The following is a 26,757-nucleotide window of genomic DNA, read 5'->3' on the forward strand; positions in this document are numbered from 1 at the left end:
TTAATAATACTTTGGGATCAAAATGACCCCCAAATTCTATGATTTAAGCTGTTTTTTAGGGTTTTTTGAAAAAAACACCCGAATCCAAAACACACCCGAATCCGACAAAAAAAATTCGGTGAGGTTTTGCCAAAACGTGTTCGAACCCAAAACACGGCCGCGGAACCGAACCCAAAACCAAAACACAAAATCTGAAAAATTTCAAGTGCACATCCCTAGTGTAAACTCATTGCACAAAAGATTAGACAAGGCTGAAGCTTCGGGACAGTCAGGGTCTCAACCCATGCCTGATCCTATGTCGCAGGGACTGTCAGGGTCTCATAAGCGCCCACTATCCCAGATTGTTGACACAGATACTGACACGGATTCTGACTCCAGTGTCGATTACGATGATGCAAAGTTACAGCCAAAATTGGCAAAATCCATTCGATATATGATTATGGCAATAAAAGATGTTTTGCACATCACAGAGGAACCCCCTGTCCCTGACAAGAGGGTACATATGTACAAGGGAAAGAAGCCTGAGGTAACCATTCCCCCCTCACACGAGCTGAACGAGTTATGTGAAAAAGCTTGGGAATCTCCAGATAAAAGACTGCAGATTTCCAAAAGGATTCTTATGGCGTATCCTTTCCCATCAATGGATAGGTTAAGATGGGAATCCTCCCCTAGGGTGGACAAAGCATTAACACGCTTATCCAAGAAGGTAGCCCTCCCGTCCCAGGATACGGCTACCCTCAAAGAGTCTGCTGACCGCAAACAGGAGATAACCCTGAAGTCCATTTATACACATTCGGGTACCTTACTCAGACCGGCAATTGCGTCGGCCTGGGTGTGTAGTGCTGTAGCAGCATGGACGGATACCTTATCTGAGGGGATTGATACCCTAGATAAGGATACTATTTTATTGACCCTGGGGCATATAAGAGATGCTGTCCTATATATGTGTGTATGCAAAGTACAGGTGGTGCTGCAGGGCTCACACCCTTTTACTTGTCTTGTAGAGCAACTCTGGAGCTGTTACTGGATCCATCTGCTGCAGGCCTTCCCCCAGGAATGCTTGCACTAGTTGTTGCATTTGGTTTGTTGTTTGGGGGTGCTTCAGTATTAGGCAGCCTTCTGCCCTCCCACATTCATCTGAAAATGTGTTCTCCCTGCAGTTGTTGTCCCCAGATGAGAGTTCCCTTGTGCTTCCTCAGTTGAATCTCCTTAACTTGACGGGGGTGTGCCCGAGCAGCCGCCCTCCACAGCCCTATCCCAACACATACTTATCTTGCATATGAGATCTCTTGATCATGAAGATAGTTCTCACAGGGTGAGGTTCATCCATTACATTTTAAAGTAGGAAGGTACAAATTACATATTCGAATTACATATATGTGCTGGATTCAAATGTTTTCTCCCCTTCCTTTCTCAATTGTGCCCATCAGCAGCTATTCTAATGTTGCTGCCAATGGTTGTGACACATTTTTTTCTTCTGTGGGGTACACTGGACTCCACAAGGATTCACATTGGGGTGTAGAGTAGGATCTTGATCTGAGGCACCAACAAGCTCAAAGCTTTTGACTGTTCCCAAGATACTCAGCGCCCCCTCCTCTATAACCTCGCTTCCATGAACAGGGAGCTCAGTTTGTAGTTGGTGCCTTCAGTAGCAGGCCACTTAACAGGGGGCTGCCTCAGGCATCCTATTCTTAGCTATTAGTTTTGACAAGAAAATAAGAACTTTTTTAATAAGAATCTACAAGGGCTGCAGCAGGCTAGGTCTAATAGACATATTTACAGCAGCTCCATCACTCCCAGCGGCACAGTATACTCCCGTGCCCCGGTTGCTGGGTCACTGCAGCGGAGGCTCCGGTTTCTTCCTAAGGTCAGTCACACACACACCGCCCTCCGGGATCACGAGGCCGCTGATGAAAGGGTGGTAAGGGGCTTCTGTGCCCACACTATACCGTGATCCAGCGTGGCTGTAGGGGGCGGGCCGTGTGCGCACTGGCGTGGACACTGATTACTGGGCAGCTGCTCCACTAGCCACCAGGGACAGTTAAGGAGCAGGGCTCTGGGGGTTTTTCTCCTATATAAACCCCATTTTGTACTACCCGCAGTGCGTTGTGATAGGTAATAGGGCCTGATTCAGGTTGGATTGCAATCGCAATAAGCAATCCAACTGCAAAATTTGCTAAGAGCATACGCATCCGCCTGCAGATAATGCGATCGCCTCTGCCTGTCAATCGGTGCAGGGGGGGGGGGGCGAGGGGGGTCAACAACACTCCATTTCCAAGTCGGAGATGGAGCGGTGCGGGGGCAGGGTTTCAATATTGGGTCGGCAACGGAGAAACAGGAGGCGTGGTCAGAGCGGCTGCATGACATCACATGGGCCGGACTCCGCCAGTGGAGCCCCAGCAACATGCAGTAGATTTTGTAGAGGCCGGGGAGGACTTCTGTTCCTGGGAACTAGCTGTGTTGTGCAGCTTTTTTCCTCTGCCCCTACCTCTGGCAAGAAAGGACGCACCTCGCACTTTCTTGTTTCTTTGTGACCGAAAGGACTGCATTTGATAATGCGGAGCTTTCTTATGCTGTGAGGGAACATAAGGTAAAAAAATTGATTTTCCAGCTGTAGCTGTGCGTGTTAATGCTTTGTCCATCCTAGGGGAGGATTCCCATCGTAACCTATCCGTTGATGGGAAAGGATACGCCATAAGAATCTTTTTGGAAATCTGCAGTCTTTTATCTGGAGATTCCCAAGCTTTTTCACATAACTCGTTCAGCTCGTGTGAGGGGGGAAAGGTTACCTCAGGCTTCTTTCCCTTGTACATATGTACCCTCTTGTCAGGGACAGGGGGTTCCTCTGTGATGTGCAAAACATCTTTTATTGCCATAATCCTATATCGAATGGATTTTGCCAATTTTGGCTGTAACTTTGCATCAACGTAATCGACACTGGAGTCAGAATCCGTGTCGGTATCTGTGTCAACAATCTGGGATAGTGGGCGCTTATGAGACCCTGACAGTCCCTGCGACATAGGATCAGGCATGGGTTGAGACCCTGACTGTCCCAAAGCTTCAGCCTTGTCTAATCTTTTGTGCAATGAGTTTACACTAGCATTTAAAACATTCCACATATCCATCCAATCAGGTGTCGGCGGAGACACCACATTCATTTGCTCCTGCTCCTCTCTAATATAGCCTTCTTCCTCAGACATGTCGACACACGTGTACCGACACACCACACACACAGGGAATGCTTTTTCTGAAGACAGTTTCCCCACAAGGTCCATTGGAGAGACAGAGAGAGAGAGTATGCCAGCACACACCCCAGCGCTATATAACCCAGGAATAACACAGTAACTTAATGTTTGTCCAGTAGCGCTGCTGTATGTAATTTGCGCCTAATTATGTGCCCCCCCTCTCTTTTCAACCCTCTTGTCTACCGTGGTATAAGCAGGGGAGAGTCCGGGCAGCTTCCTCTCAGCGGTGCTGTGGAGAAAAAATGGCGCTGGTGAGTGCTGAGGGAGAAGCCCCGCCCCCTCGGTTGCGGGCTTCTGTCCCGCTTAAACTGTAAAATTGGCAGGGGCTCATACATATACAGTGCCCAGCTGTATATATGTTATATTTTTGCCAAAAAGAGGTTTATATTGCTGCCCAGGGCGCCCCCCCTGCGCCCTGCACCCTTACAGTGACCGGAGTATGTGAGGTGTATGGGATCAATGGTGCACAGCTGCAGTGCTGTGAATTACCTCAGTGAAGATCATGAACTCTTCTGCCGCCTCTGAAGTCTTCTTTTCTTCTCATACTCACCCGGCTTCTATCTTCTGAATCTGCGAGGGGGACGGCGGCGCGGCTCTGGGATGGACGGCGAGGGTGAGATCCTGCGTACCAATCCCTCTGGAGCTAATGGTGTCCAGTAGCCTAAGAAGCAGGACCTTGCAACTCAGAGAGTAGGGCTGCTTCTCTCCCCTCAGTCCCTCGATGCAGGGAGTCTGTTGCCAGCAGTGCTCCCTGAAAATTAAAAACTTAACAAAATACTTTCTGTCAGAAAGCTCAGGAGAGCTCCTGAAAAGCACCCAGTCTCCACTGGGCACAGTATCAAACTGAGGTATGGAGGAGGGGCATAGAGGGAGGAGCCAGTGCACACCCAGAACTAGAGTCTTTCTTAAAGTGCCCATGTCTCCTGCTATCCCCATGGTCCTTACGGAGTCCCCAGCATACTCTAGGACATTAGAGAAACTAGAATTTTAATACCTACCGGTAAATCCTTTTCTCTTAGTCCGTAGAGGATGCTGGGCACCCGTCCCAGTGTGTACTGTGTCTGCTGTTATTAAATGGCCCTTAACTCCAGAATATTTATGTGGAGACAACTTTCCTGACTTGACCATCTTCCTTGGACGTTTTCCCCCTGTGTGACTGCTCCCCACCTCGAAAGGGTTGCATCCGTGGTCCCTAGGATCCAGTCCTGGATCCCGAACCGTCGCCCCTCTAGGAGGTGAGAACTGTGCAGCCACCAATGGAGTGAGATTCTGGTCTTGGAAGACAGGATTATCCTCCGGTGCATGTGTAGGTGGGATCCGGACCACTTGTCCAACAGGTCCCACTGGAACACTCTGGCATGGAACCTGCCAAACTGAATGGCCTCGTAGGCCGCAACCATCTTCCCCAGCAACCGAATGCATTGATGGATTAACACTCTTGCTGGTTTCAGAATTTGTTTGACCAGACTCTGGATCTCCATAGCCTTTCCACTGGAGGAAAACCTCTTCTGTGTCCAGTATCACTCCCAAAAACAACAACCGCGTCATTGGGACCAACTGCGATTTTGGCAAGTTTAGGAGCCAACCATGTTGTTGAAGAACTGTCAGGGAGAGTGCAATGTTTTGCACCAACTGGTCCCTGGATCTCGCCTTTATCAGGAGAACATCCAAGTACGGGATAATTGTGACTCCTTGTTTGCGAAGGAGAACCATCATTTCCGCCATCACCCTGGTGAAAATCCTCGGAGCCGTGGACAGACCAAATGGCAACGTCTGAAATTAGTAATGACAATCCTGAATTGCAAACCTCAGGTAGCTTGATGCAGTGGCTAAATGGGAACATGTAAGTAGGCATCCTTTAAGTTTACCAAAACCATGAAATCTCCTTCCTCCGGACTGGAGATCACTACCGTGAGAGATTCCATCTTGAAATTGAATTTCTTTAGGTAGAAATTGAGGGATTTCAGATTTCAGATTGGTCTGACTGAGCCGTCCGGCTTCGGGACCACGAAGAGGCTTGAATAAAAACCTTCTCCCTGCTGACTAAGGCTGATTTGAACAATCGGTGAGGGGGAACGTCTTGAAACCCCAGTTTGTACCCTTGGGACACTATTTGTAAAACCCATGAGTCCAGGTCCGAATGAATCCAGAACTGACTGAAGAGTTTTAGACGTGCCCCCACTGGTGCGGGCACCTGCAAGAAAGCCCTAGCGTCATGCAGTGGATTTGGCAGAAGCAGAGGACAATCTCTGCTCCTGCAATCTTGAAGAGGCTACAGACCTCTTCCCTCTTCTCCTTCCTCTACCTGCAAAGAAAGGGGAATCTTAACTTCTTGCATATCTATTGGGCCGAAATGACTGCATCAGATAATGATGCGTCTTTATCCGTTGAGAGGGAACATAGTGCAAGAAGGTTGACTTACCTGCGGGAGCTGCCGAGATCAAATTAACTAGGCCGGCGCCAAACAAGGCTTCACCTTCATAGGGAAGAGACTCCCTTTCTTCTTGGAGTCAGCATCAGCATTTCCTTGGTGAATCCAGATATACAGGTAATGGGGGGAAGGGGATGTGTTCTGCACCAGCTATTAAATTCTAAATATTTGTATGAAGAGGCCCCAATAAATGTCCATCAGTTATATTAAATATTAATTGTAGGACGTTCGGGGGTGCTACCAGAGACAAGTAATGTTATGCAGGAAAGGAGAAGAGAAAAGAATGTCTCTTTTGCTGGCGCACAAATGATGATTTAAAAATTAACTTTTAATAAATTTGTTAAAATTGTCTAAACACGAAATAAAGTACAATAAGTTTGTATAATGTAATTATCATATATAATAAATGGAAATACATTTATTAATATCAAGGTTCGCTACCTGTGTTGTGTCTTTATTATTGATCCAAATTGACTATATCAATTAGTCTGATACTGAATTACTGGACACTATGTAATATTAGTTGAATGTATATTAGTAATTCACTTGACAGATGTCAGAACTTGGCAATAGTTCTACATATCATACACTTACAGCACTCTTTCCACAATATTTTCCCTTTATTCCAGATCAAATGGTATAATCCCCCACAGTAATTATTCCTGTTATAGTATAGTACAGTATGGTTGCTGGGGACGTCTTTAATGAAAAGAGAGGAAACATCTAATGTGTCTCCTTATGGGTAAAATACTTGCAAGCTAAGTGCTATGAATAGCATCAGCATGTAGATAAATGCTGAGTGTTAGGTGAGTAATGCAGATAAATAGGGATATCTAATAATTCTATAGAATAGTGGGTGAATTATTAGATATCCCTATTTATCTGCACCTCTAAGCACACTATTTGACTGTCCACACCCTGCTGTGCCTATTACCCATCTCCTCCACCACCCTCAACACTGACCCACACATCATTCACCCACAAAGATACAATAAAGGTAGTTTGGATAAATTAGCTAAATGAAATGGATTTAACCAATTTATCTAAATGACCATTTTTGGATGTTTTCCAGTGTTTGGGAGCAAATGGTCAATTGTCATTTGCTGCCACATATTAGCATAATTTTGTTTCAACTAGAAAAAATAAATGGACAGATAATCTAAGTGTGGATCCAGTTTAATGCTGATTTCAGAGCCAACTATAGACTTGATTGAGGTACTGTGTCCTCGGTACCAAATACCAATTAAAATAATATTGTGAGGTGTGAGGTGTTCAAAAAAGACTGAAAATGAGTGGAAATTATGGTTATTGAGGTTAATAATACTATGGGATCAAAATGACCCCCAAATTCTATGATTTAAGCTGTTTTTTAGGGTTTTTTGAAAAAAACACCCGAATCCAAAACACACCCGAATCCGACAAAAAAATTTCGGTGAGGTTTTGCCAAAACGCGTCCGAACCCAAAACACGGCCGCGGAACCGAACCCAAAACCAAAACACAAAACCCGAAAAATTTCCGGTGCACATCACTACTTAATTAGAACTTCGGTCAATGTGAATTAACCATTGGACTCAACCATGGTTATCCTTAAAACCCAGGGGTCTATTTAAGATCGATCTTAATCGATGTTGGGCTTCCAGGTTGAAAAAAACACACATTTACTAACATTTTAAAATTTATATAAAAAATCATCTGTTCGTAAATGCAGTGCACATGGTTTTGCCCAACTGCTAACAAAAATCCTGCTGCGATCAACTCAGAATTACCCCCCATGTGCACTGCAGGGAAGGCAGATTTAACATGTGCAGAGAGAGGCCCTCATTCCGAGTTGATCGCTCGCAAGCTGCTTTTAGCATCATTGCACACGCTAAGCCGCCGCCTACTGGGAGTGAATCTTAGCATCTTAAAATTGCGAAAGAAAGATTCACAATATTGCGAAAAGACATCTCTGTGCAGTTTCTGAATAGCTCGAGACTTACTCTGCCAGTGCGATCAGTTCAGTGCTTGTCGTTCCTGGTTTGACGTCACAAACACACCCAGCGTTCGCCCAGACACTCCTCCGTTTCTCCAGCCACTCCCGCGTTTTTCCCAGAAACGGTAGCGTTTTTTCCCACACGCCCATAAAATGACCAGTTTCCGCCCAGAAACACCCACTTCCTGTCAATCACACTCCGATCACCAGAACGAAGAAAAAACCTCGTAATGCCGTGAGTAAAATTCCTAACTGTATAGCAAATTTACTTGGCGCAGTCACAGTGCGAACATTGCGCATGCGCAATAATCGGAAAATCGCTGCGATGCGAAGAAAATTACCGAGCGAACAACTCGGAATGACCACCAGAGTTAGATTTGGGTGTGGTGTGTTCAATCTGCAATCTGATTTGCAGTGTAAAAATAAAGCAGTCAGTATTTACCATGCACAGAAACAAATTAACTCACCCAAATCTAACTCTTTCAGCACATGTTATATCTGCCTCCCCTGCAGTACACATGGTTTTGCCCAACTGCTAACAAAATTCCTGCTGCGATCAACTTGGAATTACCCCCATCGATTGATGTTTTCACACTGCTCGTTCCAACCGCAAAAACTATGAAGAGGATGGGGGCATATACGCAGGGTCCATCCTGTGCATGTGCCTACATTTTCTCCGGGTGCCCCGCAGAAAATGCGAATGCCTCTGCCTGTCAATCAGTAGAGGGCGTACCTTCGCAGGTATATCGCGATCATGAGCCATGTCTCCCATTTTTGTCATTATAGGTGCTCTGTGAGCTGCTGACCATGCCCCAGCCCCTCTGTCTCCCGTGAATAGACATTGTGGCTTATTCAGACCAGATCGCTTCAATTTATTTTCACCCAGCGGGCAATCAGGTCTGCACTGCACATGCGTATGCGCCACAATGCGTAGGTGCGACGGTCCGGAGATCACAAGAAGATTGAGAAGAAGAGGGTGTTTGTGTGGGTGGCAACTGAATGTTTCTAGGGAGTGTCCGGAAAAACACTGGAGGGACCCGGCGTTTTGTGGGAGGATTTGTGACGTCACCTCAATGGCTGAGTAAGTGCTGAGCTGTGCAGCTCTTGTGCACATGTGATCACACACCTGCACAGCAAATTTTCCCTTCCGCTGTAGGCGTCAACTACCTGAGCACAGGGATGCAAAAAACACACCCTAGCGATCAGGTCTGAATTACCCACAATGTGCATATTTGCAGAGCAACAAGCTACAGGGAGCCTTCCACCCCCCCCTTCCCCATGACTATGGGACACTGGGGGGGGGGGCTGTTTGGGTTAGCTGGACATTCCCAAAAAAGTGACTGTCCTGCAAAAATTGGGTTAGTTGGGAGGTATGTGCAAATACATTTATTGTTTTGCATGCAGGGTAAATACTGGCTTCTTTGACATTTAGCCACAAATGCTGCACAGTTGAATTACAGTATTACACTGCAATTAACAGTTATGCTAGGACATTCCTTCTCCCAAAATCTACCTCTCTCTGCATGTTACATCTGTCCCACAGTGGCGTGCGGTGAGGTCAGTGGCTAGTGAGGCACTACAGCCATAATGTCCGCTGAATTCTGCCGATGACCCTTAGCCAATGCCCGCTACTGCCTCTGAGCCGATACCCACTGCCACCGCCAATGGCTTACAAACTCTCCCACAATCAACTGACCCTGCCCTCCACCACTAATTTCTATCTCAGTCCGATGCCGCCAATGCCCTGCTCATTGTTCTTGTGATATATTATAAATTTTTAAAGAAAAAAAAAATGAGTGTTTGGGACTGGGAAGGGTGAGGGAGGAGGACATGAATGCACTTTTGTTGTCCAGGGCTTCCATTAACTTAAAGGAGAAGGGTCTGAATGGGTTAAAAAAAAATGTGTGAGGTCCCCCCTCCTTAGTATAACCAGCCTCTTTGAGCCGGTCCTGGTTATTTAAATACTGGGGGGAAAAATGGACAGAGGTTCCCCGTATTTAGACAACCAGCACCGGGCTCTTAGACGGGTCCTGGTTCCAAAAATACGTGGGACAAAAGATGTAGGGGTCCCCCATATTTTTAAAACCAGCACCGGGCTCCACTAGCCAGAGAGATAATGCCACAGCCGGGGGACACTTTTATGTAGGTCCCTGCGGCCCTGGCATTACCCCTCCAACTAGTCACCCCTGGCCGGGGTTCCCTGGAGGAGTGGGGACCCCTTAAATCAAGAGGTTCCTCCCCTCGAGGCACCCAAGGGCCAGGGGTGAAGCCCGAGGCTGTCCCCAGCACCCCTGGGTGGTGGGTGCCGGGCTGATAGCCATAAGTGTAAAAAAAGAACATTGTTTTTTTGTTGTGGAAGTACAAGGCCCAGCAAGCCTCCCCCACTTGCTGGTACTTGGAGAACCTCAAGTACCAGCAGGCGGGGAAATAACGGGCTCGCTGGTACCTGTAGTTCTACAACAACAAAAAAATACCCAAATAAAAACACAAACACACACACCGTGACAGTAAAATTATTGAGACAGGCTGTAGCATGTGGATGCATGTAACCCTATAAAAGTGATGGATTGGGTGACTATTACAATACCCACTGTTGCTGTCTGAAAAATGATGGATTTATAGATTGCTCTGCCGAGATATGTTTTTTTTCTAAAATGCACCACAGGTATGGATGGATAGTATACTTGATGACACAGAGGTAGGTAGAGCAGTGGCCTACTGTACCGTACTGCTATATATTATATTATTTATTATTATTATTATTATTATCCTTTATTTATATGGCGCCACAAGGGTTCCGCAGCACCCAATTACAGAGTACATAAACAAATAATCAAACAGGAAAACAGCAACTTACAGTTGATGACAATATAGGACAAGTACAGGGTAAATAAACATAGCTACATCAGCAGATGACACTGGAATAAGTATCAGGTGGCAGAAGACTGCTGGATTTGGTGCAGCTGAAGATTATTAAAGTAAGAAAAGAGTAAGCACATGAGGGAAGAGGGCCCTGCTCGTGAGAGCTTACATTCTAAAGGGGAGGGGTAGACAGACAGGGGTGAGACAGATGGGGTACATAGAGAGCGTGGAACAGAGGTTTAGGATGAGATTTGGCTGGGTTTGGTGAAGAAGTGGGTCTTGAGAGCCCATTTGAAGTTTTGTAGAGAGGTGGAGAGTCTGAGGGGGAGAGGTAGGGAATTCCAGAGAAGTGGTGCAGCACGTGAAAAATCTTGGAGGTAGGAGTGGGAGGAAGTAATCCGTAGGCAGGAGAGTCGGCGTGCATTAGCAGAGCGAAGAGGACGGGTGGGAGTGTAAAGCGAGATAAGATCAGAGATGTAGATGGGAGAGGAGTGGTTAGGGGCTTTGTAAGCAAGTGTGAGAAGCTTGAAATGGATTCTGAAAGGGAAGGGGAGTAAGGGAAGGACTAGTAAGAGAGAAGAGGTGGACGTAGTGCATTTGGTGAGGAAAATGAGCCGGGCAGCAGCATTGACGATATATTGGAGTGGAGAGAGGTATTTGTCAGGAATGCCAGTCAGGAGGAGATTACAGTAGTCCAGTCTGGAGATGACCAGTGAGTGGATAAGAGTCTTAGTAGCATCCTGTGTCAGAAAGGGTCTGATCCTGGAAATATTTTTTAGATGAAAACGGCAGGTTTGTAAGAGGTGCTGAATGTGTGGTTTGAAGGAGAGGGAGGAGTCAAGGATTACTCCAAGACAGCGCACTTGGGGGGTAGAGGAGATAGTAGTGCCATCAATAGATAATGAGATTGTAGGAGGTGAGGTTATGCGGGAGGGAGGGAAGATGATCAGCTCGATCTTAGACATGTTAAGTTTAAGAAAGCGCTGGGACATCCAGGAAGAGATAGCAGAGAGACAGTTGGAGATACGAGTGAGGAGAGTAGGGGAGAGGTCTGGAGAGGAAAGATAGATTTGAGTGTCATCAGCATAGAGATGATATTGGAAACCAAAAGAACTAATGAGCTTACCTAGTGAGGACGTATAGAGAGAGAAGAGGACCAAGGACAGAACCTTGGGGTACCCCTACAGTTAGTGGAAGTGAGGGGGAGGTGGAGTCATGAGAGGAGACAGAGAATGACGGTCAGAAAGGTAGGACGACAACCAAGAGAGGGCAGTGTTACGCAGACCAATGGAGTGAAGGATTTGCAGTAGGAGAGGATGGTCCACAGTGTCAAAAGCAGCAGAGAGATCAAGTAGAATAAGTAGAGAGTAGTGTCCCTTAGATTTAGCAGCATGGAGGTCATTGCATACTTTTGTAAGGGCAGTTTCAGTGGAGTGGAGAGGACGGAAGCCAGACTGGAATGGGTCAAGCAGTGAGTGTGAGGAAAGAAAGGAAGTAAGGCGGTTGTAGACAATACGCTCAAGGAGTTTGGAGGCAAAAGGGAGAAGAGAGATGGGTCGGTAGTTGGAGAGAGTGTTTGGATCAAGGGTAGGTTTTTTAAGAATAGGAGAGATGAGAGCGTGGTTGAAGGCAGAGGGGACAGTGCCTGATGAGAGGGAGAGATTGAGAAGGTGGGAAAGATGGGAACAAGCAGAAGAAGAGATGTGGTAGAGGAGGCGGGAGGGGATAGGGTCAAGTGGGGAGGTGGTGAGGGGACAGGAACGAATGAGGGCCATGACTTCCTCTCCAGATGCATGGGAGAAAGATGACAGAGTTGGTGCGAGGGATGGGGAGGGTTGGTAAGGGATGGGAGAAGGCTGGTTACTGATAGTCTGGTGTGATGTGATGTCAGCTCTGGTAAAAGTCAGATTTCTTTGTCTCAGATCTTCCTCTAGCCTTGTTCTTATTTCGAGAGTTCCCTTGTGCTGCCTCAGTTGGATCTCCTTCACTTGACAGGGGGGTGCCCGAGCAGCGACCCTCCCCAGCTCTAGCCCAACTCCTACTAACCTGCCAGGTGAGATACTATAATCACGAAGGTGCTTCTCCCAGGGCAAGGCTCACCCATTGCACTCTGGGTGTGCTGCTCCTGCGATTTCCCCAAATGTGGGAAACTTGACTGCATAATTTGTGTTTCCCCTGGTCGGCTCTCGTATAATTCAGATCTCTTTGTCTCAGGTCTCTCTCCAGCCTAGTTTGCTGTCTGTTTCCACTTCTCTTTTCTTGAGCTGCTCCCTTCTATGCCCTTGCGCACTATCCTGACTTCTCCCGTCTGCTTACTTTGTGCCTTCCAACGCACAATGCGAACTACAGGTAGTGCTGCAGGTCCCACACCCTTTTATTTGCCTTACAGAGCAGCTCTGGAGCTGTTACAGTGCCCAGCTGCTGCAAGAAATCAGCTTGAATGCTTCGGGGCTGGGGCATAGCCAACATGAGCCCCACACCGAAGGAGGGTGGAGGTGTTTAATGCGAACTAGGGGTCATCCAAGCGCCGAAAAATGCTGCCATGCCCTGCACGCCCCTTTTCTCTTTTCATATGCAGACGAGGGTTGAAGCCAACTTTGACCCACTGCTTGGATGACATCACCATATGCAAATCCATCTGCTGCAGGCCTTCCCCCAGGAATGCTTGCACTAGTTGTTGCATTTGGTTTGTTGTTTGGGGGTGCTTCAGTATTAGGTAGCCTTCTGCCCTCCCATGTTCATCTGAAAATATGTGTTCTCCCTGCAGTTGTTGTCCCCAGATGAGAGTTCCCTTGTGCTGCCTCAGTTGAATCTCCTTTACTTGACAGAGATGTGCCTGAGCAGCGGCCCTCCCAAGCCCTATCCCAAATCATACTTATTTTGCATAGGAGATACCATGGTCATGAAGATTGTTCTCCCAGGGTGAGGTTCATTCATTGTATTCTGGGTATGCTGACCCGTATGATTTCCCCAAATGTGGGAAACTCGACTGCATTATTTGTGGTAGTGGGGGACTGTGTTTGTTCTTTCCTCTGGTCAGCTCTGGTAAAAGTCAGATTTATTTGTCTCAGATCTTCCTCTAGCCTTGTTCTTCTTTCGAGAGATTCCTTGTGCTGCCTCAGTTGGATCTCCTTCACTTGACAGGGGGGTGCCCGAGCAGCGACCCTCCCCAGCTCTAGCCCAACTCCTACTTACCTGCCAGGTGATATACTATGATCATGAAGGTGCTTCTCCCAGGGCAAGGCTCACTCATTGCACTCTGGGTGTGCTGCTCCTGTGATTTTTCCAAATGTGGGAAACTTGACTGCATAATTTGTTTTTCCCCTGGTCGGCTCTCGTATAATTCAGATCTCTTTGTCTCAGGTCTCTCTCCAGCCTAGTTTGCTGTCTGTTTCCACTTCTCTTTTCTTGAGCCGCTCCCTTCTATGCCCTTGCGCACTATCCTGACTTTTCCCGTCTGCTTAATTTGACTACAACCACCAATATATTCTGCTGCACTATATATATGCAAAGCTAATTCTGCTGGGTAATTACAACTGACTAAAACCACCAATATATTCTGCTGCACTATATCTATATTTGCAAAGCTAATTCTGCTGGGTAATTACAATTGACTACAACCACCAATATATTCTGCTGCACTATATCTATATATGCAAAGCTAATTCTGCTGAGTAATTACAATTGACTACAACCACCAATATATTCTGCTGCACTATATCTATATATGCAAAGCTAATTCTGCTGGGTAATGCAAATTGAAACATTATTGCATAGTATGTGATTTTGAAGTACTTTTTTAAAGTTTTGAATGATATAGACCCAGTTTAATCTTTGTGGAATGCCTGGTTGTTGTTTTTAAGGTAATTTATTGCCTGGCATTTGAGGGGGTGGGGTGTGGTTACAGATTTCAATTATTGGTTTCACTTGTAATAGTCTTCTACTTAAGTCCAATGGTGTAGGCTGTGCAAAGCCGTTTGGCTGTGCATTTATTGATCTAAGCGTGCATTTTTATCAAAGAGTGATAAAATTGACACATAACAGCAGCGTTCAATCAGCGTTAATTTATCTTCAGCTGATATTGATTGTGAATTGACGTTTCTTCTCTTCTTGTCACCTACAGGTAATTACAATTGACTACAACCACCAATATATTCTGCTGCACTATATCTATATATGCAAAGCTAATTCTGCTGGGTTATGCAAATTGAAACATTATTGCATAGTATGTGATTTTGAAGTACTTTTTTAAAGTTTTGAATGATATAGACCCAGTTTAATCTTTGTGGAATGCCTGGTTGTTGTTTTTAAGGTAATTTATTGCCTGGCATTTGAGGGGGTGGGGTGTGGTTACAGATTTCAATTATTGGTTTCACTTGTAATAGTCTTCTACTTAAGTCCAATGGTGTAGGCTGTGCAAAGCCGTTTGGCTGTGCATTTATTGATCTAAGCGTGCATTTTTATCAAAGCGTGATAAAATTGACACATAACAGCAGTGTTCAATCAGCATTAATTTATCTTCAGCTGATATCGATTGTGAATTGACGTTTCTTCTCTTCTTGTCACCTACAGGTAATTACAATTGACTACAACCACCAATATATTCTGCTGCACTATATCTATATATGCAAAGCTAATTCTGCTGGGTAATGCAAATTGAAACATTATTGCATAGTATGTGATTTTGAAGTACTTTTTTAAAGTTTTGAATGATATAGACCCAGTTTAATCTTTGTGGAATGTCTGGTTGTTGTTTTTAAGGTAATTTATTGCCTGGCATTTGAGGGGGTGGGGTGTGGTTACAGGTTTCAATTATTGGTTTCACTTGTAATAGTCTTCTACTTAAGTCCAATGGTGTAGGCTGTGCAAAGCCGTTTGGCTGTGCATTTATTGATCTAAGCATGCATTTTTATCAAAGCGTGATAAAATTGACACATAACAGCAGTGTTCAATCAGCATTAATTTATCTTCAGCTGATATCGATTGTGAATTGACGTTTCTTCTCTTCTTGTCACCTACAGGTAATTACAATTGACTACAACCACCAATATATTCTGCTGCACTATATCTATATATGCAAAGCTAATTCTGCTGGGTAATGCAAATTGAAACATTATTGCATAGTATGTGATTTTGAAGTACTTTTTTAAAGTTTTGAATGATATAGACCCAGTTTAGTCTTTGTGGAATGCCTGGTTGTTGTTTTTAAGGTAATTTATTGCCTGGCATTTGAGGGGGTGGGGTGTGGTTACAGATTTCAATTATTGGTTTCACTTGTAATAGTCTTCTACTTAAGTCCAATGGTGTAGGCTGTGCAAAGCCATTTGGCTGTGCATTTATTGATCTAAGCGTGCATTTTTATCAAACCGTGATAAAATTGACACATAACAGCAGTGTTCAATCAGCGTTCAATCGAAGTGAAAAAGAAGGAAAACAGAAGCACACCAATCTAACAAAACAAAGAAAACTGAAGAACTAATAACAAATGTGAGTCACTTACTCCTCAGATCACTCACCTCCTGATTGTTGCATCTGATTACATAGCACAGAACTACCTTACTTGGACATTTCATAAACCATCCATTTCACCTACAAATGCCTGTATCTGTATTATTGTAATTTTGTTTTTTAAGCACAGCTGCACCAATGCAATTTTACCTGCAAACACTTAAAACATCTAACATAATTACCATTGCTTCTTAAACCTCTCACAATCCTTTCATTTCTTACACTCCAAATACTTTTCTGCACCCACTTTATCTACGCTTTTGACTCATTTCATACTAAATCTACACCCCTTGAGCCTACACTGCTTTTCTCACCTGCATTTCTGCAATTCTTCTGCTCGGATTGCCTTACAGTCTCCTCTCCTACTTCCACTTTCCCTCAACCTATTTACCTACTTAACACTATGTCAAGGTTTTCTTATACTCCCCACATCACTAAGTGTCTACCTAATAATGTATCTTTAGCCTTCCCCCCTAGTCTCCTCCACCTCCTCCTCTCTCCCCTCCTCTGTCTCCCCTCCATCCCTCTGTTTCCTTCCCCCACCTTTCCTGTTACCCCACTTTCATTCACCTCTGCCCCATGGTCCTGCTACCCCACAACTCAGCCCTGCTCCCTCTCTCCCTTCCCTGTCACCTCCCCACACCCCCATCCACATCACACTGACCTCCCTCCCTGCCCACCTCCTGCAGTTTCCCCTCCTAGCTCAGGCACCCGTACCATCACTACTCTCTCATCATCCCTGCCCTCAAAGTTAATCCCACCTCATCGCTACAGCAACCCTGAAAATCTAATTCACATCTCTCCCACAAACTCATACCCCCTATCCTGTGCCCTCTGGAATGCCAGATCTGTTTATAACAAACTGGTCCCCACTCATGACCTTTTCATTTCCAACTCCCTACACCTACTAGCCATTACTGAAACTTGGATTACGCCCTCTGACACTACTTCTGCTGCTGCTCTCTCTGCTGGGGGCCTTACATTCACACACACACCCCGACCTGGGGGTCGCCATGGGGGTGGTGTTGGGGTCCTTTTACCTTCTAGTTACTCCTACCAACTCATACCACCAGAACCATCCCTTATATTCTTTACATTTGAGGTCCACGCCATATGCCTCTTCCAACCAGTTTATCTTAGAGTAGCTGTCATTTACCGCCCCCCTGGCACTGCTTCCAAATTAATCGACAACTTTGCTTCCTGGCTTCCTCACTTCCTCTCTTCTGACATTCCCACCATTATCCTAGGCGATTTCAACATCCCTATTGACATCCCCACACAATCCCCTGCCTCTAAACTCCTTAACCTCACCTCTTCACTTGGTCTCTCCCAGTGGACCTCCTCACCCTCCCATGTGAATGGGAGCTCACTGGATCTGGTCTTCACTCACCGCTGTGATATTTCAGATTTTTCCAACTCCCCATTTCCCCTCTCTGACCACCACCTGCTCTCCTTCAACCTATCTCTCTCGACTTCCCCATCTCTACCTCCTAAGGCTACCATCACTAAGCGTAACATTGAAGCTATTGACACCACATTCCTTTCCTCCCTGTTTGACTCACTTCTCTCTCCTATTCTCTCTCTCTCATGCCCTGAACAAGCCACTTCCACATACAATGCTTCCCTTACTTCTGCTCTTGACTCTGTTGCTCCACCAACCACTATTCACCCTCACAAATTAACACCTCAACCCTGGCACACCAAATGCACCAGATATCTGCAAAAATGCTCACGTACGGCTGAGCGACACTGGAGGAAATCACGCTCTAAGGCAGACTTCCTCCATTTCAAACTTATGCTCTCATCCTTCAGTGCTGCCCTTTCTCTTGCTAAACAGTCATACTTCAAGAACCTCATCTCCTCCCAGTCTTCCAACCCCCGGCGCCTCTTTGCCACTCTCAACTCACTCCTCTGCCCACCTCCACCTCGTCTCCCTTCCTCACTCTCTGCTCTTGACTTTGCCACTTACTTCACATCCAAAATTGACTCCATACGTCAGGACATCACATCACACCAGACTATCAGTAACCAGCCTTCTCCCAACCCTTACCAACCCTCCCCATCCCTCGCACCAACTCTGTCATCTTTCTCCCATGCATCTGGAGAGGAAGTCATGGCCCTCATTCGTTCCTGTCCCCTCACCACCTCCCCACTTGACCCAATCCCCTCCCGCCTCCTTTGCCACCTCTCTTCTTCTGCTTTTTCCCATCTTTCCCACCTTCTCAATCTCTCCCTCTCATCAGGCACTGTCCCCTCTGCCTTCAAGCACGCTCTCATCTCTCCTATTCTTAAAAAACCTACCCTTGATCCAAACACTCTCTCCAACTACCGACCCATCTCTCTCCTCCCTTTTGCCTCCAAACTCCTTGAGCGTATTGTCTACAACCGCCTTACTTCCTTTCTTTCCTCACACTCACTGCTTGACCCATTCCAGTCTGGCTTCCGTCCTCTCCACTCCACTGAAACTGCCCTTACAAAAGTATGCAATGACCTCCATGCTGCTAAATCTAAGGGACACTACTCTCTACTTATTCTACTTGATCTCTCTGCTGCTTTTGACACTGTGGACCATCCTCTCCTACTGCAAATCCTTCACTCCATTGGTCTGCGTAACACAGCCCTCTCTTGGTTGTCGTCCTAACTTTCTGACCGTTCATTCTCTGTCTCCTCTCATGACTCCCCCTCCCCCTCACTTCCACTAACTGTAGGGGTACCCCAAGGTTCTGTCCTTGGTCCTCTTCTCTTCTCTCTCTATACGTCCTCACTAGGTAAGCTCATTAGTTCTTTTGGTTTCCAATATCATCTCTATGCTGATGACACTCAAATCTATCTTTCCTCTCCAGACCTCTCCCCTACTCTCCTCACTCGTATCTCCAACTGTCTCTCTGCTATCTCTTCCTGGATGTCCCAGCGCTTTCTTAAACTTAACATGTCTAAGACCGAGCTGATCATCCTACCTCCCTCCCGCATAACCTCACCTCCTACAATCTCATTATCTATTGATGGCACTACTATCTCCTCTACCCCCCAAGTGCGCTGTCTTGGAGTAATCCTTGACTCCTCCCTCTCCTTCAAACCACACATTCAGCACCTCTCACAAACCTGCCGTTTTCATCTAAAAAATATTTCCAGGATCAGACCCTTTCTGACCCAGGATGCTACTAAGACTCTTATCCACTCACTGGTCATCTCCAGACTGGACTGCTGTAATCTCTTCCTGACTGGCATTCCTGACAAATACCTCTCTCCACTCCAATCTATCCTCAATGCTGCTTCCCGGCTCATTTTCCTCACCAAACGCACTACATCCACCTCTCCTCTCTTACTAGTTCTTCACTGGCTCCCCTTCCCTTTCAGAATCCATTTCAAGCTTCTCACACTTGATTACAAAGCCCTCACCCACTCCTCTCCCATCTACATCTCTGATCTTATCTCGCTTTACACTCCCACCCGCCCTCTTCGCTCTGCTAATGCACACCGACTCCTGCCTACGGATTACTTCCTCCCACTCCTACCTCCAAGATTTTTCACGTGCTGCACCACTTCTCTGGAATTCCCTATCTCTCCCCCTCAGACTCTCCACCTCTCTACAAAACTTCAAACGGGCTCTCAAGACCCACTTCTTCACCAAACCCAGCCAAATCTCATCCTAAACCTCTGTTCCACGCTCTCTATGTACCCCATCTGTCTCACCCCTGTCTGTCTACCCCTCCCTTTTAGAATGTAAGCTCTCACGAGCAGGGCCCTCTTCCCTCATGTGCTTACTCTTTTCTTACTTTAATAATCTTCAGCTGCACCAAATCCAGCAGTCTTCTGCCACCTGATACTTATTCCAGTGTCATCTGCTGATGTAGCTATGTTTATTTACCCTGTACTTGTCCTATATTGTCGTCAACTGTAAATTGCTGTTTTCCTGTTTGATTATTTGTTTATGTACTCTGTAATTGGGCACTGCGGAACCCTTGTGGCGCCATATAAATAAAGGATAATAATAATAATAAATAATATAATATATAGCAGTACGGTACAGTAGGCCACTGCTCTACCTACCTCTGTGTCGTCAAGTATACTATCCATCCATACCTGTGGTGCATTTTAGAAAAAAACATGTCTCGGCAGAGCAATCTATAAATCCATAATTTTTCAGACAGCAACAGTGGGTATTGTAATAGTCACCCAATCCATCACTTTTATAGGGTTACATGCACCCACATGCTACAGCCTGTCTCAATAATTTTACTGTCACGGTGTGTGTGTGTGTGTGTTTTTATTTGGGTATTTTTTGTTGTTGTAGAACTACAGGTACCAGCAAGCCCGTTATTTCCCCGCCTGCTGGTACTTGAGGTTCTCCAAGTACCAGCAAGCGGGGGAGGCTTGCTGGGCCTTGTAGTTCCACAACAACAAAAACAATATTCTTTTTTTACACACATGGCTATCAGCCCGGCACCCACCACCCAGGGGTGCTGGGGACAGCCTCGGGCTTCACCTCTGGCCCTTGGGTGCCTCGAGGGGAGGAACCTCTTGATTTAAGGGGTCCCCACTCCTCCAGGGAACCCCGGCCAGGGGTGACTAGTTGGAGGGGTAATGCCAGGGCCGCAGGGACCTACATAAAAGTGTCCCCCGTCTGTGGCATTATCTCTCTGGCTAGTGGAGCCCGGTGCTGGTTTTAAAAATATGGGGGACCCCTACATCTTTTGTCCCACGTATTTTTGGAACCTGGACCGTTCTAAGAGCCCGGTGCTGGTTGTCTAAATACGGGGAACCCCTGTCCAATTTTCCCCCCAGTATTTAAATAACCAGGACCAGCTCAAAGAGCCCGAGGCTGGTTATACTAAGGAGGGGGGACCTCACGCATTTTTTTTAACCCATTCAGACCCTTCTCCTTTAAGTTAATGGAAGCCCTGGACAACAAAAGTGCATTCATGTCCTCCTCCCTCACCCTTCCCAGTCCCAAACACTCATTTTTTTTTCTTTAAAAATGTATAATATATAACAAGAACAATGAGCAGGCAGGCAGCGGGCATTGGCGGCATCGGACTGAGATAGAAATTAGTGGTGGAGGGCTGGGTCAGTTGATTGTGGGAGAGTTTGTAAGCCATTGACGGTGGCAGCGGGTATCGGCTCAGAGGCAGTAGCGGGCATTGGCTAAGGGTCATCGGCAGGATTCGGCGGAAATTATGGCTGTAGTGCCTCACTAGCCACTGACCTCACCGCACGCCACTGTGGGACAGATGTAACATGCAGAGAGAGGTAGATTTGGGAGGGGGAATGTCCTAGCATAACTGTTAATTGCAGTGTAATACTGTAATTCAGCTGTGCAGCATTTGTGGCTAAATGTCAAAGAAGCCAGTATTTACCCCGCATGCAAAACAATAAATGTATTTGAACATACCTCCCAACTATACCAATTTTTGCAGGACAGTCACTTTTTTTGGGAATGTCCAGCTAACCCAAACAACCCCCCCCCCCCTGTGGGGGCCGCAGTGTCCCATAGTCATGGGGAAAGGGGGGGGGGGTGGAAGGCTCCCTGTAGCTTGTTGCTCTGCAAATATGCACATTGTGGGTAATTCAGACCTGATCGCTAGGGTGTGTTTTTTGCATCCCTGTAATCAGGTAGTTGCCGCCTACAGCGGAAGGGAAAATTTGCTGTGCAGGTGTGTGATCACATGTGCACAAGAGCTGCACAGCTCAGCACTTACTCAGCCATTGAGGTGATGTCACAAATCCTCCCACAAAACGCCGGGTCCCTCCAGTGTTTTTCCGGACACTCCCTAGAAACATTCAGTTGCAACCCACACAAACACCCTCTTCTTGTCAATCTTCTTGTGATCTCCGGACCGTCGCACTTACGCATTGTGGCGCATACGCTTGTGCAGTGCAGACCTGATTGCCCGTTGGGTGAAAATAAATTGAAGCGATCTGGTCTGAATAAGCCTCAATGTCTATTCACGGGAGACAGAGGGGCTGGGGCATGGCCAGCAGCTCACAGAGCACCTATAATGACAAAAATGGGAGACATGGCTCATGATCGCGATATACCTGCGAAGGTACGCCCTCTACTGATTGACAGGCAGAGGCATTCGCATTTTCTGCGGGGCACCCGGAGAAAATGTAGGCACACGCACAGGATGGACCCTGCGTATATGCCCCAATCCTCTTCATAGTTTTTGCGGTTGGAACGCGTATTACGATCCAAACTGAATTAGGCCCTATGTCTTATATACACGAGCAGTGTGAAAATGGGGGTAATTCGATGGGGGTAATTCCAAGTTGATCGCAGCAGGAATTTTGTTAGCAGTTGGGCAAAACCATGTGTACTGCAGGGGAGGCAGATATAACATGTGCAGAAAGAGTTAGATTTGGGTGAGTTATTTTGTTTCTGTGCAGGGTAAATACTGACTGCTTTATTTTTACACTGCAAATTAGATTGCAGATTGAACACACCACACCCAAATCTAACTCTCTCTGCACATGTTAAATCTGCCTTCCCTGCAGTGCACATAGGTGGTCATTCCGAGTTGTTCGCTCGGTAATTTTCTTCGCATCGCAGCGATTTTCCGCTTAATGCGCATGCGCAATGTTCGCACTGCGACTGCGCCAAGTAAATTTGCTATGCAGTTAGGAATATTACTCACGGTTTTTTCATCGTTCTGGTGATCGTAATGTGATTGACAGGAAGTGGGTGTTTCTGGGCGGAAACAGACCGTTTTAGGGGCGTGTGGGAAAAAATGCTACCGTTTCTGGGAAAAACGCGGTAATGGCTGGAGAAACGGAGGAGTGTCTGGGCGAACGCTGGGTGTGTTTGTGACGTCAAACCAGGAACGACAAGCACTGAACTGATCGCACTGGCAGAGTAAGTCTCGAGCTACTCAGAAACTGCACAGAGATGTCTTATCGCAATAGTGCAAATCTTTCGTTCGCAATTTTAAGATGCTAAGATTCACTCCCAGTAGGCGGCGGCTTAGCGTGTGCAATGCTGCTAAAAGCAGCTTGCGAGCGAACAACTCGGAATGAGGGCCATGGGGGGTAATTCTGAGTTGATCGCAGCAGGATTTTTGTTAGCAGTTGGGCAAAACCATGTGCACTGCATTTACGAACAGATGATTTTTTATATAAATTTTAAAATGTTAGTAAATGTGTGTTTTTTTTTCAACCTGGAAGCCCAACATCGATTAAGATCGATCTTAAATAGACCCCTGGGTTTTAAGGATAACCATGGTTGAGTCCAATGGTTAATTCACATTGACCGAAGTTCTAATTAAGTCACCCGTGCTCAAGCATGATATCCTTAAAATCTGGATTGCAATGACAGCATTTGGGAACTATGCCTAAGGGTTTAATTTTTACATTTATCCACTGACAATAAATCTACCTACAATATCCCTGTAACTGTTATGATTACAGTATTTCACTAAATAATTTAATTTGCTGAACCCTCTGTAAAAAGAAATATTAAGATGCTGTAATTCCCAGATGCAGCAAATTTGTTAGCTAGTGGGCAAAACCATGTGCACTGCAGGGATGGGGGGGGGGGCAGATATAACATTTGCAGAGAGATTTAGGTGGGTTATATTGTTTGTGTGCAGGGTAAATACTGGCTGTTTTGTTTTTACACTGCAATGTAGATTTCAGTTTGAACACACCGCACCAAAATCTAACTCTCTCTGCACATATTATACACCCCCCCCCCCCTGCAGTGTACATGGTTTTAGCTAATAAATTTGCTGCTGTGATCAGATCTGAGTTAAGCCCTATGTATTTGGCACTGGCAAAGGGTTAGAGCCTTGCTGTAGAACTCACACCTTTCTTATCATGCATTGTAATATTTCCTATGTCCTGATGTTGTGCTCTCTGCTCCATCCAAGTAAACAGCAATGTAGCGTGGCTATCAAAGAGCGTGAAGATTGCAGATTTCCTGGGATTAATGCTAAAGAATGCTATTATAGAGGCTGCTGCTTTAATTCAAGTGTCACTGGGGTTAAATGGTGTTTTTACCTTAAAAACACAGGTAGAGTATACAGTACAGTGGTAGAGTGGGAGCATGTAGTGCTATTGATTACAGATTTGATGGAGCTTAAACATGGATAAGGTCAATAGCTATAAGAGTTTATCTTGTGTATCCTTTATTCTTAGTCATGGTCAGATAAGATTAGAAAATACCATTTAAGTGGAAATTTCCTGTTAGCTGTTTTTCAGTTTGCTCAACTGTCTGATTAACTGGTCCTAAAAAAGGACCAAAGGAGCTAAATTGCCCTGTGATCTAGCTAAATTGCACCAGTTAAAAAAAAAAAAAAACTAAGCTGCTGTAATTCCTGGATGTTTCCTTACTGCATCAACAGGAAGTGACAAGAAACAATGTAATGTGGAACCGTACAGCAGAAGGGATTGCGGCTACCCCACAATAAGTGCAGCGGAATGTAAGAAGAGGAATTGTTGCTTTGACTGCAGCATTCCCGGGGTTAACTGGTGTTTCTTCAAGTCACAAGGTATGGAGCTGCTGTATAGTTACTCGCAAGTCAGTAGTTGTATGATGCTCACACCTGTTAAGCTGGATACACACAGAATGCCCTACACAGGGGGTGAAATGAGCGCCCCCCCACCCCCCGTACGCTCAGCACACATCACGCTGTGCTGAGCGGGGGGAGAGATGTGTGCTGAGCAGTTCGCTCAGCACACATCTCTCCCCAAAATCGGGCCGTGAATACGGACCTTTAAACTGGATCCACACTTAGATTATCTGTCCATTTTTTTTTTCTAGTTGAAACAAAATTATGCTAATATGTGGCAGCAAATGACAATTGACCATTTGCTCACAAACACTGGAAAACATCCAAAAATGGTCATTTAGATAAATTGGTTAAATCCATTTCATTTAGCTAATTTATCCAAACTACCTTTATTGTATCTTTGTGGGTGAATGATGTGTGGGTCAGTGTTGAGGGTGGTGGAGGAGATGGGTAATAGGCACAGCAGGGTGTGGACAGTCAAATAGTGTGCTTAGAGGTTCAGAGTCATTGTATGAGACTCTGGCAACAGTGAATTGATGAGTCTGGTGTCCATAGGGTGGGACGCACTAACCTTTTTATGCTATTGAAATAGTTCTCCTCCTGACCGACGCAGTTCCTTGCTCCGAGGTTGGTGTATTGTCCTGTTGCAGCGCCTCTCCACTGTGGTCACAGTGAGCTGTGTGGTGTTGCTGGCGCATGCCAATCTCCCCCCAACCTCCCTCTGGCATTTCAGACCTACGTACGCATGATGGGATCTTGTATGATATGCGCGTGTGCTGTAGAGATGAAAGTGGCGGTGAGGAGGCAGATCGTGAGATGGGGAAACTTTGTGGACTGTTAGCGAAGGGGAGCACTGGGCAATCTGAGTTGCAAAGAGGGCAGCAGAAGAGGTTATTGCATGTGCACTGGTGACAGGTCCATCCTTGGTGGCTAGCCTCAGTGGTAAAGGGGTACATGAGCTAGTGTCCCTTGGTCAGCCATGTACCATGGCCACCTCCCTACCTCCTATATATTCTCCCAAATCTGTCACTTTGTTACGGTCTGCTGCTGGCACTGGTGTATCGTCCTGCAGATGCCGTCTCCGCCCATTGCTGTGACTTCCCCCAGAGTTAGCCACACAGAGTGACAGATCTGGGAAAATATATAGGAGATCATTACTTTCACTTGCAGCCTACCTTATTTTTTGCAGCCTAGCATGCTCCTGACCCCTTCTCTCACTAATACTTATACAACATTCATGAACTCATCTTAAGGTTTCTTTATTATTCAGTCACACTGTCTTGGATCCAAACCATTTCCTGTGGCATTGCAGTCAAACAATTGAGCTATTTACCCTTGCATAGAAAGGTATAATCTAAGCTAGAGAATTCTATTTGGAGCTCACCTTGTACTTTGTGAAGAAATAATCAGCATTGTGGCTGAGCAGATATATGGAGTGTGTGGCTGCACACTGCATTGATCTGCTGAGTTGCAATGCTAATAATTTTTTTTTGCAAAGTACCAATAGCTTCATATAATGTTCACAATTTTTATGCAGGATCAAGTAGCTCAATGGGTAGGGTGTTTGATTAGAATTCAACAGGTTATAGGTTTGAATCCTGGGTATGGTAGTTTGAGGTGTTATTTAATAAAGTGTGTTTATATATTAGTCACACATGGCTTACTTGTACAAATGGCATGTCACCAGTTAGTGCTGACTGCTGATATGCCATTTGCACAAGCAAGCCATGTGTGACTGTATATGCATTTAAGGAGGGCCCCCCGGCAATACCACAAACCATTGAGTGTCAAGTATACTAGATATATCTTCATATCTCATGTGCTTTCTCTGAGACCAATCTTGTTATGCCCCTTCCCCACGAGGCATGCGCCTTTTGTCCATATTGCAAAAATAGTGGGGGGGGGGGGGGCATATAATTCTCTGTCACAGGGCACTAAAAAGTCTAGTTATGGCTCTGGTATGCATTATGTAATCTGGCAGACCATCTCTCCAACACTGGCTGATTGGAATAGAAATCCGGTTATCTATGTGAGCAAATGACCATCAACGATTTACTCTCAAACACTAGAAAATGGACAAAAATGGTCCCCTAAACAAATTGGTTAAATTTTGGGTTTAACCAATTTGTGTAATGACCATTTTTGACCACTTTTCTAGTGTTTGGGAGCAAATGGTTAATTGACATTTGCTCCTATACATTACCAGATTTTTATTCCATCCATCCAGACTG

The 26,757-nt window shown here is 45.7% G+C and overlaps 3 non-coding genes across 3 annotated transcripts; all 3 read left to right on the plus strand.

Moving 5' to 3' along the window:
* The first annotated feature begins 12,549 nt into the window (after positions 1 to 12,549).
* LOC135041684 (U1 spliceosomal RNA) lies at positions 12,550 to 12,712 on the plus strand. The gene has a single exon (XR_010235070.1). It is a non-coding gene; the product is annotated as a U1 spliceosomal RNA (small nuclear RNA).
* A 670-nt stretch (positions 12,713 to 13,382) lies between these two features.
* LOC135041669 (U1 spliceosomal RNA) lies at positions 13,383 to 13,546 on the plus strand. Its single transcript, XR_010235055.1, has one exon. It is a non-coding gene; the product is annotated as a U1 spliceosomal RNA (small nuclear RNA).
* Positions 13,547 to 13,698: 152 nt separating this feature from the next.
* On the plus strand, positions 13,699 to 13,861 carry LOC135041691 (U1 spliceosomal RNA). The gene has a single exon (XR_010235075.1). It is a non-coding gene; the product is annotated as a U1 spliceosomal RNA (small nuclear RNA).
* The last annotated feature ends 12,896 nt before the right edge of the window (positions 13,862 to 26,757 follow it).

The sequence above is a fragment of the Pseudophryne corroboree genome, unplaced genomic scaffold (genome assembly GCF_028390025.1).
Source record: "Pseudophryne corroboree isolate aPseCor3 unplaced genomic scaffold, aPseCor3.hap2 scaffold_802, whole genome shotgun sequence".
Classification (NCBI taxonomy): Eukaryota; Metazoa; Chordata; class Amphibia; order Anura; family Myobatrachidae; genus Pseudophryne; species Pseudophryne corroboree.